The sequence below is a fragment of the Cupressus sempervirens genome, chromosome 11 (genome assembly GCF_028749045.1).
Source record: "Cupressus sempervirens isolate cs-2001-9-10 chromosome 11, ASM2874904v1, whole genome shotgun sequence".
Taxonomy (NCBI): domain Eukaryota; kingdom Viridiplantae; phylum Streptophyta; class Pinopsida; order Cupressales; family Cupressaceae; genus Cupressus; species Cupressus sempervirens.
The window spans coordinates 299,936,133-299,951,693 of NC_143128.1; the positions used below are offsets into that span (position 1 = coordinate 299,936,133).

Here is a 15,561-nt window from a genome sequence, read left to right on the forward strand (position 1 = left end):
ATATCATCATCAATGGCCATACCACACATAAAGGTATGATTTTTGTTTTTGATAGGTATAAAGGTATGATTTCTCAAATGTCTATAAATGTGAACAGAAATGGACTAATTGACCATATGCTAACCAACTGCATCCTTCATACAATGTTCAACACTAGACTCCTCATGGCCTATAGGAAGTTGAAGTAACATTTTATAAGTCTTTGATAGTACTAGGGGGGTACATTATAGGACCATGCTAAGAGAAGGTATGTTAAGTTCTCTATTAATGTGGATAGTATCCATTCCAAACTAAAATGTGGAATGTTACTAGGAGTCACTCTTTATTGTAGTTCATTGACCTCATAATGAATCCTCAGTTTTAATTTCTATCTTTTCTCAAGGAAAGAACTAAAACTATACCTGTTTGTTACAATAAAATTGATTAAGTTTGCAATGTGTTTGTATGTCATGTAAGCCTATATTTTTCTTCTTCCTTGCAAATGAAATAAAAAAACATACTATATAAACCACTATACTAACAACCATCAACCAGCCACATTCTTCATGAGTTCTTATCTACAAAAAGATATCTTGATTCCTTCTAACATCATTAATGCCTATTCTTACCCTACAAATGCTCTCTCTATTTCAAGAGCTCAACATCTTCCGAATACAAAATCAGGTATTACATCCTGGTTGATATCTCTCTCTTTTGAAGAAATAACTTTTAGAGATCTCCCTAATGAGATGTTGAGTGTTCATGTGGAAGGCTCCAAAGGATCTTTTAGCAAGATTCATGGCTCAATGGTATGCTAGTGTAAGTAATACAATAAATAACAAATGCTAATTTTCTGAAGTACAAACATCATAACCATTTGGAATCATTTTATTCAATGTAAAATAAAATGATGGAAATTATTGATACATTGATGCATTTATTTTTTAGAGTTCATTTAGGCATCCAACTCAATTACATTTTAGAATGACATTCTTGGAATTTGTGTGTTAGGATTTGTAAGTTTGCACAAGGTCTACTCCTTTGTTTAGCCAAGACACAAGATTACATCAGTGATGCTAAATGGATATTTCAGCATTATTTGATGACATATCCCAATTTAGAGCCTAATAGTCGTTAAGGGAACCTAAAGAAGTAGCCTTGTCTATTTTTGTTTGATTCCTCAACTTTACATGATTCTATTGCAGTACAACCCTTGGAAAAGGTAAATCTTCCCAACCATTAACACTCCCTCTTAAGAAAAGCATTACTTGTGTTGTCCACCCATTTTCCCATATTGTTTGCTCGGGATGAAATCTCAGTTTGGTGGGAGTGTCTATAACTACCATATAAGAAGTAAAAACAAGGCCTTGATAAGCTCCATAGACCCCACCTTAATTGTTGTAGATGTAGTTGCACAGTAACTCTGGAGTGTGGATCACAATTTTATCATCGACGGGAATAAACAGATTTTAATGGTGGAATGGAAGCACAATGCCTTCTTGACCTTTGTCTCCTCTTCTTTATTTCTCTTCTTTCTTGCTCTAGTGAGTTTACTATTTTGACTTGATTTACAGCACATATAGATTTGTATTGTTCTTTTATATTTTAATCTGGGTTCTCTTGGGAATTTGCATTTATATTTGTGTATATAGCTGATCTTGTCTATATATTATCAATGGGGGCTTGTGACATAACATGTTTCTTGTCCTAGAAATAGCCTAGTTGATTTGATCTTTACACAAGAAGTGTCTATTATGCTTTGAAACCAAGACTTATTTCCTTGAGAAACTAGAATTAAGGATAAAAGTGAAGTTTGTCTTCACATGCTTCAACCATTTTCTATATTGAATTATTCGATAATGATCTAGATGACCTTGATAAGATTTTTGGGTTAGTATGGGAAATGCATCCATCCACACGCCAAGGGACCAATTAATGTCGAACAATATACACTAAGTTGGAGATTTTGAATCTGATGAAAACATAGCCCATTCTCCCTACATTTCAGACTTTCTAAAAACATTTTTCTTTTCCAATTTCTTTAGTAGTATTTTTAATTTAAAATGAGATGAGCTTACAAATAGAGTAAGAAGGTTTATGCACCTTCCTAAAATAAGAAAGAGACATTCTTCATACCTATCAATTTGATTCACGTAGATTTTTAACAGTCAACTATTTCATATTTTGCAGAGCCTAATGTATATTTTGATAAAAATAAAAGATCTAAGATTTACTAAGATCTGAAATAAACACAAATACTTGGCAATGAAAAAATCAGAAATAAACACTTAAGAGAGAAGCAAATTTTATTCACAACTGATTGCTACAAGGCTATGCAATGGCCTCTATATATAGAGAGCCCATGAGATGAGAAGATGATTCTAGAAGATAAGGTGATAATGTTGTATGACCTAGTATCAAGGAGGTCATTTCTATCCATTACCAAATTTATAAGAATTGACAGGCAGTCTATTTCTAATCGGTTGTTAAAAGCAGGTGATGTGGATTTGACTGTTTCTAACATCCTCCCTTAATTTCTACCACTAATGATAATGTGTGGGAGAAATTACAATTAAAAATATAGATAGGATAGGTCCTGGCTTTGAGCCTTGTTAGGTACCTATTTACAACATAAAAAGAGAGAGGGGAACATTATATGACTATTCCCCCTTAATGTTCACCTCAATCATGCCTAGCATGCTCCGTAGTTTCAGAAATTTGGCCTCAAACATACTTTTAGTAAATATGTCTGCAGCTTGGTCTGCACTTGGATAGAATTGGAGATTAACAAAATTTTTTTGAACAAGATCCCGAATATAGTGAACATCAATCTCAATTTTTTTTTTTAAGCATGAAAAATAGGATTATTTGCAACTTGGATAGCACTTTGATTATCACAATACAAAGTAGTAGCTGAACTCTTTGCAAAACCAAGCTCAAATAAAAGGTTGCGAATCCAAACTACTTCCTTTCTAGCTTCTTTTGCTACTCTATATTCTGCTTCACATGAGGACAATGATGTAGTAGTTTGTTTTTTGCTGCTCCATGTAATTGGACCTGACCCAAGCTGAAAAATATAACCACCAGTAGATTTTCTATCATCTATATCACCTCCCCAGTCTGAATCTTTGGGAAGTTGCACAAGTTCCCAAGTTTAATTTTTTACCAAAGCATCATATTCTTCTTCCATAGCTTGCTCCCATTCTTTCTTCCCTCTAGCTTCTTCATATGATCTTGGGTCATTGACTTGTAATACTTTGGCCATGAGAGTACTACCAATCCTCCTTTGGATCTTTGAGCCTTGCCTATATATTTCTTCAGCACTCCTTGTCTTTTGGCTAGCTGAAAAGTCATCTTCTTCATCATCACTACCTGCAGAAAATGTCCGATTACAAGCATTAGTTGTGTTATTTTCACTAGTATTTTTATCATTTGTAGAAGTGCACAATTCATCCTCATCAATGTTGTCTCCGTTTCTTCCTAAAATATCTGAAAAATGAGAAGCATTTATTTTTGTAGAGTAAGAAGGAGTGACTGTAAGTTGTGAATGCTCATCAAACTTCACATCTCTACTAACAAAGACCTTGTTTGTTGTCAAATCATATAACTTATAAGCCTTTGATTCTTCACTATAACCCATAAACAAACACTTATGAATCTTTGGTTCTAACTTTTCCCTTTGTGCATCAAGAATGTGTGCCCAGGCAATACACCCAAATACTTTAAAATATCCAATGTGAGGTTTCTTACCACTCCATGCTTCTTCAGGGGTGATATTTGTGAGAGCTTTGGTGGGGATTCTATTTATAATATGTGTAGCACAGGAAATAGCCAAACCCCAAAATTTATTATGCAAATTTTTAAAATGCAACATACAACGAGCCATTTTTAAAAGAGTTCTATTCATTCTTTCAACCACCCCATTTTGTTGAGGAGTATAAGGAACTGTTCTTTGCACCTTAATACCATAATTTTCACAAAATGACTTAAATGCATAATTGCAATATTCACCCCCATTATCCGTCCTTAAACATTTAATTGTTTTGCCACTTTGATTTTCAACTAATGCCTTAAACTTTTGAAACACTTCAAACACTTCTTTTTCCTTTTCAAGAAAATAAACCCATACTCTCCTACTATAATCATCAATAAAAGTGAGAAGGTACCTGGCACCTGAAAGTGAAGGATATCCTAGTTCACATAAATCACTATGAATGATTTGTAGTGGATGATTAGCTCTCCATGCTTTACTTGGGTTAAAAGGATCTCGATGATGTTTCCCTAACACACAACCTTCACACACACCTTCACAAGCTGAAATTTTTGTTAATCCTCTTACCATATATATTCTAACCATATCTTGTAATTTTCTATAATTTAAATGTCCAAGTCTAGCATGCCAAAGTTGTGACATATAATCAGTCTGAGCAACAAAAGCATGAGAGAGTATATGTTTATTATCAAGAAACCCCATAAATTTAAATAGATTCTCTTCATGATCAACTCTACCAATAGCACTTATATTGCTTGGGTCTTTTTTATCTCTAACAATAACTTGATTAGTATTGACAACAAACTCATATCCAGCTTGAACTATTTTGTATACTGAAATAAGATTCACCCCCAATCCTTCAACCAATAAAACATTTTTCAAAGACCCATTGGTTACATTAACAGTTCCTGTTCCTAAAATTGGAAGTTTCATTTTATTGCCAATAGAGATTTCTTGATCTGAATTCTTCCCTTTATAAAAATCAATAAACAAAGATCTATCCCCAGTCATGTGAGATGATGCCCTCGAATCTAAAATCCATTCTTTATTAGAATATGAAGCAAAGTATCCCCCCTTAACACTAGATTTACTCTTAGGTGTAGCAATTACCTCCTCATTTGATTTCTGTTGTCTTTTTAAAGAGATAGCTATGAAACTATGATTATCCTTCTTTCCATCCTTAAACCTTTCTTGCTTGAGCTTACATTGCTGCCTTTCATTGTTCCTCTTCTTCAAACAAAACTTCTCCATGTGATTCTCACCTCCACAATACTTGCAAATAAAGGGCTTTCTTCCAGCTTGCTTTTCTGCACTATCATTTCTAGAAAAATGGTTAGAGCCTTTATTATTTCGAAATTTATTATTTCCTTTCCAATTCTTTTTTTCATCATTTCTAAAAAAATTACTCTTGGCTGTATATGCATGATTCTTCTTAATATGCCCTTCTTTAATAAGCTGAACTTCTTCATCTAAAACAAATTTACAAAATTGATCAAAAATTTGTTGGGGGGTATTGGGATTTAGTTGAAGAACCCTTTTCCTTGATTCCTTAAAGACTTTATATGGCTAGGGAAGCTTACTTTCAACCATTGCAATCAATTGAAAATCTTTTTTTGCATATTCAGCACCTATTTTTTTTAGCTGAGCATTTAAAAAGGTAACTTCATTGAAGTAATTAGACATTTTTCCAAAATTAGATGGATCTAAATTCATCAATTTTTCTTCTATACTAAACATGCTAGCAATGTCTGCATCTTTATACTCTTTTTCTAAAGTCTCCCACAACTCTATTGGGTTATCAATATCAACAAATCTTCTATTTAGATTGGAGCTCAAAGCTTTACCAATAATACCTCTAGCTTGCTCCAACTTACATTTCCACAACTCCTTTTCTTTATCAGTTTGTTGAGGTTCTCCAATTTTTTTATTTACTATCCTCCATAAAGCCTTCTCTCTTAAAGCATTCTTGACTGCAATCTTCCAATTTGCAAAACCACTTCCATCAAAGATAGGCAAAACTTCATTTGAAGAACCCATGTTTGCAAAAAAATCAGCTTTCAAACAAATCTAGCAATACTCCAAAAGCATAACAGCCCTGCAACCAAATATCACTCCAAAAAAAATATCAGCCCTGCAAACAAACCATTTTCAGCAATATATTTTCTTTCAACAAAACGCTCTAGCAATATTTCTAGCTGAACCTGGCTAAACCTGGCTCTGATACCATGATAAAAATAAAAGATCTAAGATTTACTAAGATCTGAAATAAACACAAATACTTGGCAATGAAAAAATCAGAAATAAACACTTAAGAGAGAAGCAAATTTTATTCACAAACTGATTGCTACAAGGCTATGCAATGGCCTCTATTATAGAGAGCCCATGAGATGAGAAGATGATTCTAGAGGATAAGGTGATAAGGTTGTATGACCTAGTATCAAGGAGGTCATTTCTATCCATTACCAAATTTATAGGAATTGACAGGCAGTCTGTTTCTAATCGGTTGTTAACAACAGGTGATGTGGATTTGACTGTTTCTAACATATTTCATATTATGACATTGCTAAGATATTGCTGTCAATATCCAACTATATAATTTTTAAGTCAAACTCATTGATCCATGTTTCATGAGTAGTAGCTCACAATAACTTTTTTTCTTTCATGAGAATGTATGGTGCACAACACTCATTCCGTCTAAGTGACTCTAACAGAGGTAAAGTAATACCCATTCTAGTACCATTCCAACTCAAACACATTCAACCATGGATTTTTCATCCATTATTTCTCATGAGAGATAGGTTCATATGAGCCACTATTCATTAAACATAAGTCGATGAGTTTTACTTGATAACTGCACTATTGAATTCTGATAGAAATATCATAATTTAACTTTTTGTGGAGAAAATATCCTATTTATTATTGTATTTCATCTATTATTACAAGACTTAGTCATTATGAACTTAATCTGAAATATCTCAGGTCTCAAGGGCTATTCTTGTTTTCACTTGACAGATAACATTACATGAATGCACCAATAGTTATCACAAGTTTTTATCGGTCACAATTCTCTGTAGTTTGCGCTGGTTGAACTGTACTTGTGTTTTGTGTATGATTTAGCAGGAACCTTTATTGGAGTGTCATATGACCCAAGAGACAACGACTTGTTATTTCCTAAGAAGTTGGTACAACTGCTCAACGAACATGATATATGTCAAGTTAGTCTTATGGAATCCAGTCACATTATTTTGGAAATTTTATCCATGATAGGGATTCAGGTGACTGTTGGTTTGAGCCACAAGGAAATAGAGGATATTGGAAAATCAGAGTTCCATGCAGCATTGTAGATGAAGAAAAATGTCGTAACATTCAGACCATTTACCCTTATAAAGTTTCTATTAAATTTGGCCATGAATCGATGGAAAAAAAGGCAATAACATCACTGGTGTCTACCATGAAAGCCATTTATTCTTCTCTTTCTGATGTAAGTTTAGATGAACATATCAAGATTACAACAACCCTTTCATCTTCTCTTCTTCAAGATCCATTTTTAGGGCGTACGAAAACTTCCACCAAGGATTTGAAGAAGGTTCTAATTTATACACTTTTTCATTTTATCTCTGAAATTAGATCCTTCCTAGTAGTAAACACAGTCATCAACCCCAACTATGCCCATAATGGAGACCTTAGTAACTTGATAGTAGTTTCTTCCACCAATGTGATGACTTTTCTTCAATGTCAAGATATTTGTATAGCCATAGATGTTCTTTGTTTGAGTTCTTCTAGAGAAGATCTTTTTTTAATCAGCAAGCATAGTTAGGTTCACATTCCTATTCAAGGTTTCAATAGCACAAACATGGTTACAGTGCTTGTAAAATTTAGATCTTTGAGTTGTTCTCCACATAAAGAGTTGGGTAGACTAGAACACTCTCCCTCATCCATCAAACTTTGAGACATAAAATCCATCACTACAAGGAATGATGCATAAGTAAATTCTTCTTTGATTAGGGAGACTACTTCAAATACACCTGTCACTACTTGCATTACCATGCCTATAATTCTAATAGTTACATCAATGACAATAGTAACAAGTCATGTTACTACACCAATCAGTCCTAAAGTCTAAAGCATTTTCATCCTTATGTTAGTTGAACTACAGATAGATAATTTTTATTTGCTAAACTAAATTGCTTTGGCAATGTCTAATGTAACCCAAAGAATACATAATACGAATAATTTTCGAAAAAAATATTAGAGTCTTTTTGTGCTATGTTGTTTAAACTAGATGGTACGAGGTGACATCCAAATTAACAACATTTCAATGACCAATCATTTGAGCTTTCATTGTGAATGCATACATACGATCACTTTGAGTTGTTAGATTCAATCTAAAAAAATTAACCTGACAACACTTGAAAATAGAAATATACTATCTAATATCCAAGTCAATACTTTAGATACATCTTAGAAAAGACACATATCAATTTAAGAGTCATAGACATAGTCATTGCTTGATTTCATCTTACTATTTCTATTGTAGAAGCATCTAGATACATTTTCCTCACGTTCATGACATTGACAATAATATCATTGTACCTCATGAAAATGGTGTACCTTCTTGAGGTTAGAGGTTTTGTTTGTAATATTGCATTGCACTGATCATAGCCATTTCTCTGTATCATTATTTTCAACATATCTTTGGTCTCAATTTTAACACTTTATTGTGTCTATCAATATTATTATCTCATATAAAAACATTTCTCTTATTTCATTGTTCCACATGACTATTGTTTTCACTGGCCACCATTTGATCATTTTACAATTATAAATGACCTGATCTTTGTGCTCGATTGGTTGTGTGAGCATTGATCATGTTCTGCATAGTTTTCATTGTCGCATCTTTTACATATCCACTTCTCACTATGTTGATGCATCATAATATCAATATCTCTCTTGAAACACTCTTTCACTAATTGAACTGTATTTGTACTATTTTTCAACAACACCATGTAACTTTGTTCTTCTTCACAGTCTTTGAATACTCTACCATTATTTGGCAACCTCTGGGTTTGAAGCGTAAACAAACTTGGATGCACACTATGTTCTCTCTTGTTCCTTCCATCAACTTCAAACTCCATTGAACAACATTGGTCTGAGATGTTGGTTACTGGATTGAGCTTCAATCACACACAGGTATCAACCCAGTCTTTCCTTCCACTAATTGGTAAATTTTCTCCCACTTTCCATGCCCTTGCCAGGTCTGCGAGACTTGCTAAAACTGGACCCTGCACAAATAACGTACATGCCTCTTGTCTTACCAGCCGCGTATGACTTTCTGATTGCGTATCATTTTACCTCCTCCCTTATTTTTCACATATATAAAAAAAATTAAGATTTCCCGTGGCTTAAAAATTGATACATATATGTGGTTCTTTGTCCCCTATTTAAAAAACATTTAATAAATGATTTACAAAAATGAAATTAGAAGGGGACATTACATAGAACTCATTGCACTTATGAGAATATGAATTGAACCTCTCTGAGCATTACCTAGAAGTAAAAAGTGCTAAGTGTTCCACTCATTTACATTACAATAATCTTATACCAATTCACTTGTAAATCTTCCCTGATTGGGTTGACTGTTGTTGGGATGACGATCACCATTTGACCTTCTCAATCCAATAAACAAATAGGTTCGCATGAACATATTAACAAGGTATGTCCGTGCGAACATACCTTATTTAAACTCAATATGTTTGTGCGAACATATAATTATTTTATGTTCACGTGAACATTGTTAGCACGTTCAGGTGAACATACGTAAAATTCTATATGCGAATTTTTCATCATTTTGTGATTTCCTTCATCCCCCAAAAGTGGTACCCAATATTGTGGGTTCACCCCCTCTTTACTTTCAATGTACCAACACTCACTTCTACATATTTATACCATTATTACCATTTTAGACCTTTCATATGTATTAATCCAGTATTATTTTAACAAGAATCAGTGGATAAACTTTTACTATTAACATTGCTAAAATAGACAGTTTTCTAACATTTACCCTTCTAGGGAATCAATTTTCTTGCATGCAATTTAATCTTTTGATGGAAATCCAAATGTGTTTTAAAGAATGGTGAATGTACTTTACAATACCCAAGTTTCATATATTTTGAATGGTTCAAATCAAAGATATGATTAAACCCTTGGCAACGAATCTATTATAGAGGGTTTTACAACAGTTTATAAAAACTCTCACTCATCTCCTATACAATTTTTTTCATTTTATGACTTCCTCCTTAATGCATCAATTTCATCTCCTTTTTCTTTGAATGGATCAATTTTCTCCATTTCATATCTGGAATCTAATATCAAATGTTTCTTAGCAAGTAAAGAATATGAACCATAGTACTTATGTTCTATATTATGCAAGGCAGTAATTTTTTTTTTCTAGCTCCTTAGATAGGTTTTCTATTTTTTTCTTTTGTTTTTGGTCATTTATATACTTGATCAATTGTTAGTGTAGACTGGACAACTAAATTAAAGCTTTTAATGATCTTAGAGGCAACCTTGTCTTGTTATTTTGAAATTAATTATATACATAGATATACGTATATTTATAGACACACACACACACAAGCTTACTTATTTTTTAATTTATCTGTTTGACTTGTCTCCATTTATTTTCAGATCTCCCCCTCCTTGGTTTATTATTCTCATTGATGTTCTAGGTGGGTCTTGTCAACTTTGTGTTGTACCTTCTCTCTCCTCCCCTAGCCCCTCCCCTCCCCCCGCCTCCTTTAAGGTTTGATGGGTCTACTTTCTACTATCTTATGTTCTTTTCTCTCTAGCATCTTGATGATGGATCATGTATTATGATACGAAATGTTGATGTTAAAAAACTATACACAATCAAATCTAGAAATCTAAAAGCATTAGCATGGATTGTGGAAATCTAATAGATCTCATTAATTATTATCATTCCCCACAAAGAGCATAAATGGTGGACAATTTCTTGATTATCTTTCTACTTCATTTCCAAGATGAAGGAGACTAGGCCACAACCATCCATGGAGATGATTTATTGCTTGGATAAATGAATATTGAAGTTGGTGGACCACTGGCTTATTTAATGCCCACCCTTCGACAACTACAACCCTATAGGGCTTGTTATTAACATTGTTATTCCACACACTCAACCCATCTCCACTGCTCAAAAAAAGTGTATGATGAGAACCCACTATAGATGAATTTGGAGCACCAAATGTGGCCTCACCTTCCAACACATGCACAAATGCATCCCAACTCTCTGGAATATCTTGATGAAGTAAAAAATCTGCCTCTATTTCAAAATCCGTAGGAGATTCAATGCCCAATACATTGTGGGAGTTCTAGTATAAATGAGAGATTCCATGCCCAAAGCCTTTCCTGGTATGGCAGTCTCCATATTTCCCAACTTTGGGCATGTCTTTTCCTTGAGTTTCTTGATATTTAGGCTCAATAGTGGAATATCTTGATGAACTGCAAAATCTCCCTCTATTTCAAAATCCCTAGGAGATTCAATGCCCAATACATTGTGGGAGTTCTAGTATAAATAGGAGATCCCATGCCCAAAGCCTCTCCTGGTATGGCAGTCTCCATATTTCCCAACTTTGGACATGTCTTTTCCTTGAGCTTCTTGATATTTAAGCTCAATAGTGATCATCACAAAAGCAATACAATTATAAACATGAAAGTACTATTTTTTAAGGAAAAGTTGTTATTTGATATTCTACAAATTTTGAGTTGAGAAGGTACTCACATCTTGTCTTTTGCAGAAATAATAACCCACAACTACAAACCATGTTGTGATTCGGGTCTAGCTGGCATTTTAGAGTAGACTATGTCCCAACCTGTCATCATCCGCACATGACCATCACAAGTTTTATACAACAAATATGATGAGATTTTAACAAGAGAAATCATGATTTTTATGATTAAAAAATTCATGAATTTCTGGTAGTAAAGCCCTACACTCTCAGGAGTGACAATCTCAATCTTGTTGATAGTTATCAAAGGTGGCTCTACCAACTCCACCAAACAGTCCAACTGTGGGAACAAAACAAATAGTTTCTTTGGGAAAAACTCCATGAAAACCAAGCTCCCTAAATGACATATCCAACTCAAGTACAAAATCTTTCAAGTGAGGTTGTTCCCATAGCTCTGTTACTCGTTTTACGAAGCATTGAAACTCTGCATTAACTTTATTATTCTTGTCTCTTTCTTGATGTTCTTCTTCAACTTCATCAGGATCATATATAGACCTTCTTGACCCTCCTATTTGGACCATATCCATCACCTCCACATAAAATTGGACATCCATGTTCTTCTTGTTACCTACCATAATATGATTGTGCAAATGGAAATCCCACAACGTAATCATCTCCTTTTGCGTGCTTAATATTCTGATATGTGATATCAACTCTTTCTTCTACTCTCATGGTTGAATACTGAAAAGCTGAAGTTTCTCCTGAATCACCTGTGGAGCTCTTTCACCCCTTTCAGATTCCTTGATTTCTATAGATCATCTATGGGACTTGATAATTTATACAACTTGGTTGATAAGATGTTGGTCGTTGGATCCGAAGGAAATTTCCTTAACATATATACTGCTAGGAAATTTTATTGCTGGTGTAAATTTGACATTAAAACCAGTCCCTGGCATATTGGAAATTATCCTTATATAGGAATATCCTCTATTATGTTGACTTTTAATGCTGTTGATAGTAAGTATATGGAACAGAACCATGATACCATATATGGGTACCAGGACTGCATTATTTTTGGTATCCACATGAATCATAAGCTCTCTTAAGAAGGGGATGTCATCAACATTTTTGTAAGAGACCATCTTAGTAGATGTCTTTGAGGAGCCATGTACATCCTCTGTTCCAACACCTCCCCAAGCCGATCTTCTTGTAGTTTCCTCATTCTTTTACTTTGTAAGCTCTTCTTGGTATTGTCAAAGCTACTCTTCCTTGGTCATCTCCTGATTATCAAAATCTTAATGTTGCCTTGGAGAAGCCTGGTTCTATGTCACTTACCTCAGCCTTGGGCATGGATTTCGTTTCTTCCTCTTCTTCCTCATTGAATGAGTAAGAAACATCAGTAACTTTGGAGCTCATCCCAGTTGCATTTTCAGACCCTTCATCCTTAATAGTCACAATATCAACAAGAAACAATAAATAATTATGTTTCTTTGGGTTATTATATGCAACTAAAATTTTTGAAACCCAAGTGACACATTATAAGCCATCCCCACTTTTAGACTTTTATCACTTCTTGCATTTAAACTCAACCCAGACTCCCGGAATTCAATCCCCATTCCTGTTCCTATAGACTTTGTGAGGTGAGGTAAGAGTTCAGAGCCATCTCTTTGAACAACCTCTGCTGCCACCTTGTAGGCAGCACTAACAGAGTTTCTTGGCTTAAGTGCACTTATTGATTCTTCATGTGCCTTCAACAAAACCTTGTAGGCCTTGCCTTGAAAATATTTGGCATTGATCAAATAAGTCCTTTTCCACATTTGAGCAATAAGTATTGTATCTGGATCTAATTGCACAAATAAAAACACCAGTGGCATCATAGCAAATATATTCATCTTTGCTAATAGAACCAGGCCTTAAATCAAACTCTCCCCCACTTTGAAAAATAGGGTGGTAGAAAATATCAACATTATTAGCCTTCAACTTTACTTTTGCTCTCTGCGGATCAAGAATGGCTTTCTCTGTACAATCCATCAGATCAAAATAGGCACCCTTCTAGGGGCTAGCTTTTGACTTCAAGGGAAGATGTTTGTGTTTGCGAGTGTTAATCTGATCTAAGGTTGAGCGGCTGCATTTATAATAGTGTTTGATGAATTTTGAGGGAGTTTGTGGAAAGGTTTCAATGCTGCGTTTGGTGCTAGGTTCTCTATATTTGTTACAGATTTTCCCTTTGTTTACAATTGCAAATGAAATGATATGATATTATATTTCAATAAAATAGAACAGCTTCTATTAATGAATGTGCAATGCTCTTAGAATTTTCTTCCTTGTCTTTTTTGCAATAGATTCAGAACTTTTATATTCTTCCAAACAAATTCTAAACATTTATATTCTCCTAAAAGTTCAACACATTGCAAAAAAACAACAAACTACTATCAATTATTAGTGTGGTTAGAGATTAAGGCAGCGGGGCGCATTACTGAAAGACATTACTGATTTGTTATGAGTTTTTAACTATTAGTAATTACTTGCAACTAGATATCAATCTAGAATATTAGAAAGTAACCCTTTGTAAAAACAAACCAAGGGCTCGAGCTTAGTTTTTCTGCTGATGGAGTATCAAGTTCTTGTCTCTTCCTCATGACTTAAAAAAATAAAATAGGTGATGAGTTTGGAAAGAGTATGAGGAATAAAAGATTGTTTTGTTATTTTGCTGGTTACACGTTGTTTTCCTCACCATTTGGATTGTTCATGACTTGGGGTTGATTGAGGAATTAAGTGAATTGAATCCTCTTTCTGTTAAATCTGGTATGAAGTTTTGTCGTGATTCAAAATGTGAGAATGAGTGAATTTTTCAGAAATTAACTTCAAACTCTCAGAATCAGAATAGTTGGCAAGGTTTATAAATATCTTGCAATTCTACCCATGGATTTTGTTTTCTTATTTCATTTAGAAGCAAATCCAAAGCACTTTAACCTGCAGTTGATTTGGAATGGAATGATGATGAATGGACTGTGTATTTTGATGCCCAACAGTCTGTAACAATGAATTTTCTGAGTTTCCTTGACAGAAAAATCAATCTCTGTGCAGAGGATGTCACTTTTGATGTAACCGTTGGATCTTTCCAAAAAAATTATATGTCGTTATGAGCCTAATTATCTGAACTCTCACGGAAGTGATTTTTCAAATTCATCCCACGTTGGAAGATATTGAGGCCTGAGTGCAGGTCTAGAAACAGTCATGTTAATGACAGTCACAGCTCCTGTGTATGGAAGATTCAATTTGATTGTTTTGACAGTCAAACAAAGGAAGGTCAGTATATATTAAACATATCATTGTTGAGTGTTTTACACACAAATATTAATCTTTATCTTTATTTCTGAGAAACATTGACAACAATCATGCTCTATTCTTGTGCCTATTGATGATTGGTTGTTTATTCTTTATTAACAATTTGCTACTCTTAACTAGAAGACTATTGTTAACATTGTCTTGAAATATGTCTGGACTGTCCTTCACATCATGTATCTGTCTAAAATCCGCCCCCTATTATTTTGTAGCCTTCTGACATTTCATCAACTATTTTTGCATTGATATCTTTATTTATTGTTCTTGTGATACTGATATTGTCAAGGTTGCTATTTTTAATATCTTTATTTATTTCTCTTTACAACAAATCTTCTCTCTTAATCTTTTACCATAATCATGATAAATGTGTACATTCTTTCCCTTTGAAGAATATGGCGAATCGATGCCTTTACACAGTTTTATATCTTCTTTTGGTACTGGTTTTTGTTCATAATCTGTTGATTGTGTATTGTGTTGACCACGATGATTCTTTTAAAAGGTGGTAAACATAAAGGCCATTGTCATTGGCGTATACATTAGGTTTTGTGAAAATGTTATATTAAAAAGGCAGTTTTTAAATGGCAATGTTTTCGGCAGCAATATCGTAACATGGCAGAAAAGATGCTATACGTGGCTTTTGCACAGTTAACACTGTCACTAGCAGTACACGGTCATTTAAGGAAGGTCTGCAGGGTTTAAGAGGTCTCGCCAAATGTCCAT

General features: G+C 34.0%; 2 pseudogenes; one reads left to right on the forward strand and one right to left on the reverse strand.

The window, feature by feature from the left end:
• Nucleotides 1-234: 234 nt before the first annotated feature.
• LOC149529313 (glucan endo-1,3-beta-glucosidase 4-like) lies at nt 235-7,874 on the forward strand (annotated as a pseudogene).
• Nucleotides 7,875-8,931: 1,057 nt separating this feature from the next.
• LOC149529314 (FACT complex subunit SPT16-like) lies at nt 8,932-15,215 on the reverse strand (annotated as a pseudogene).
• Between the last annotated feature and the right edge of the window lie 346 nt (nt 15,216-15,561).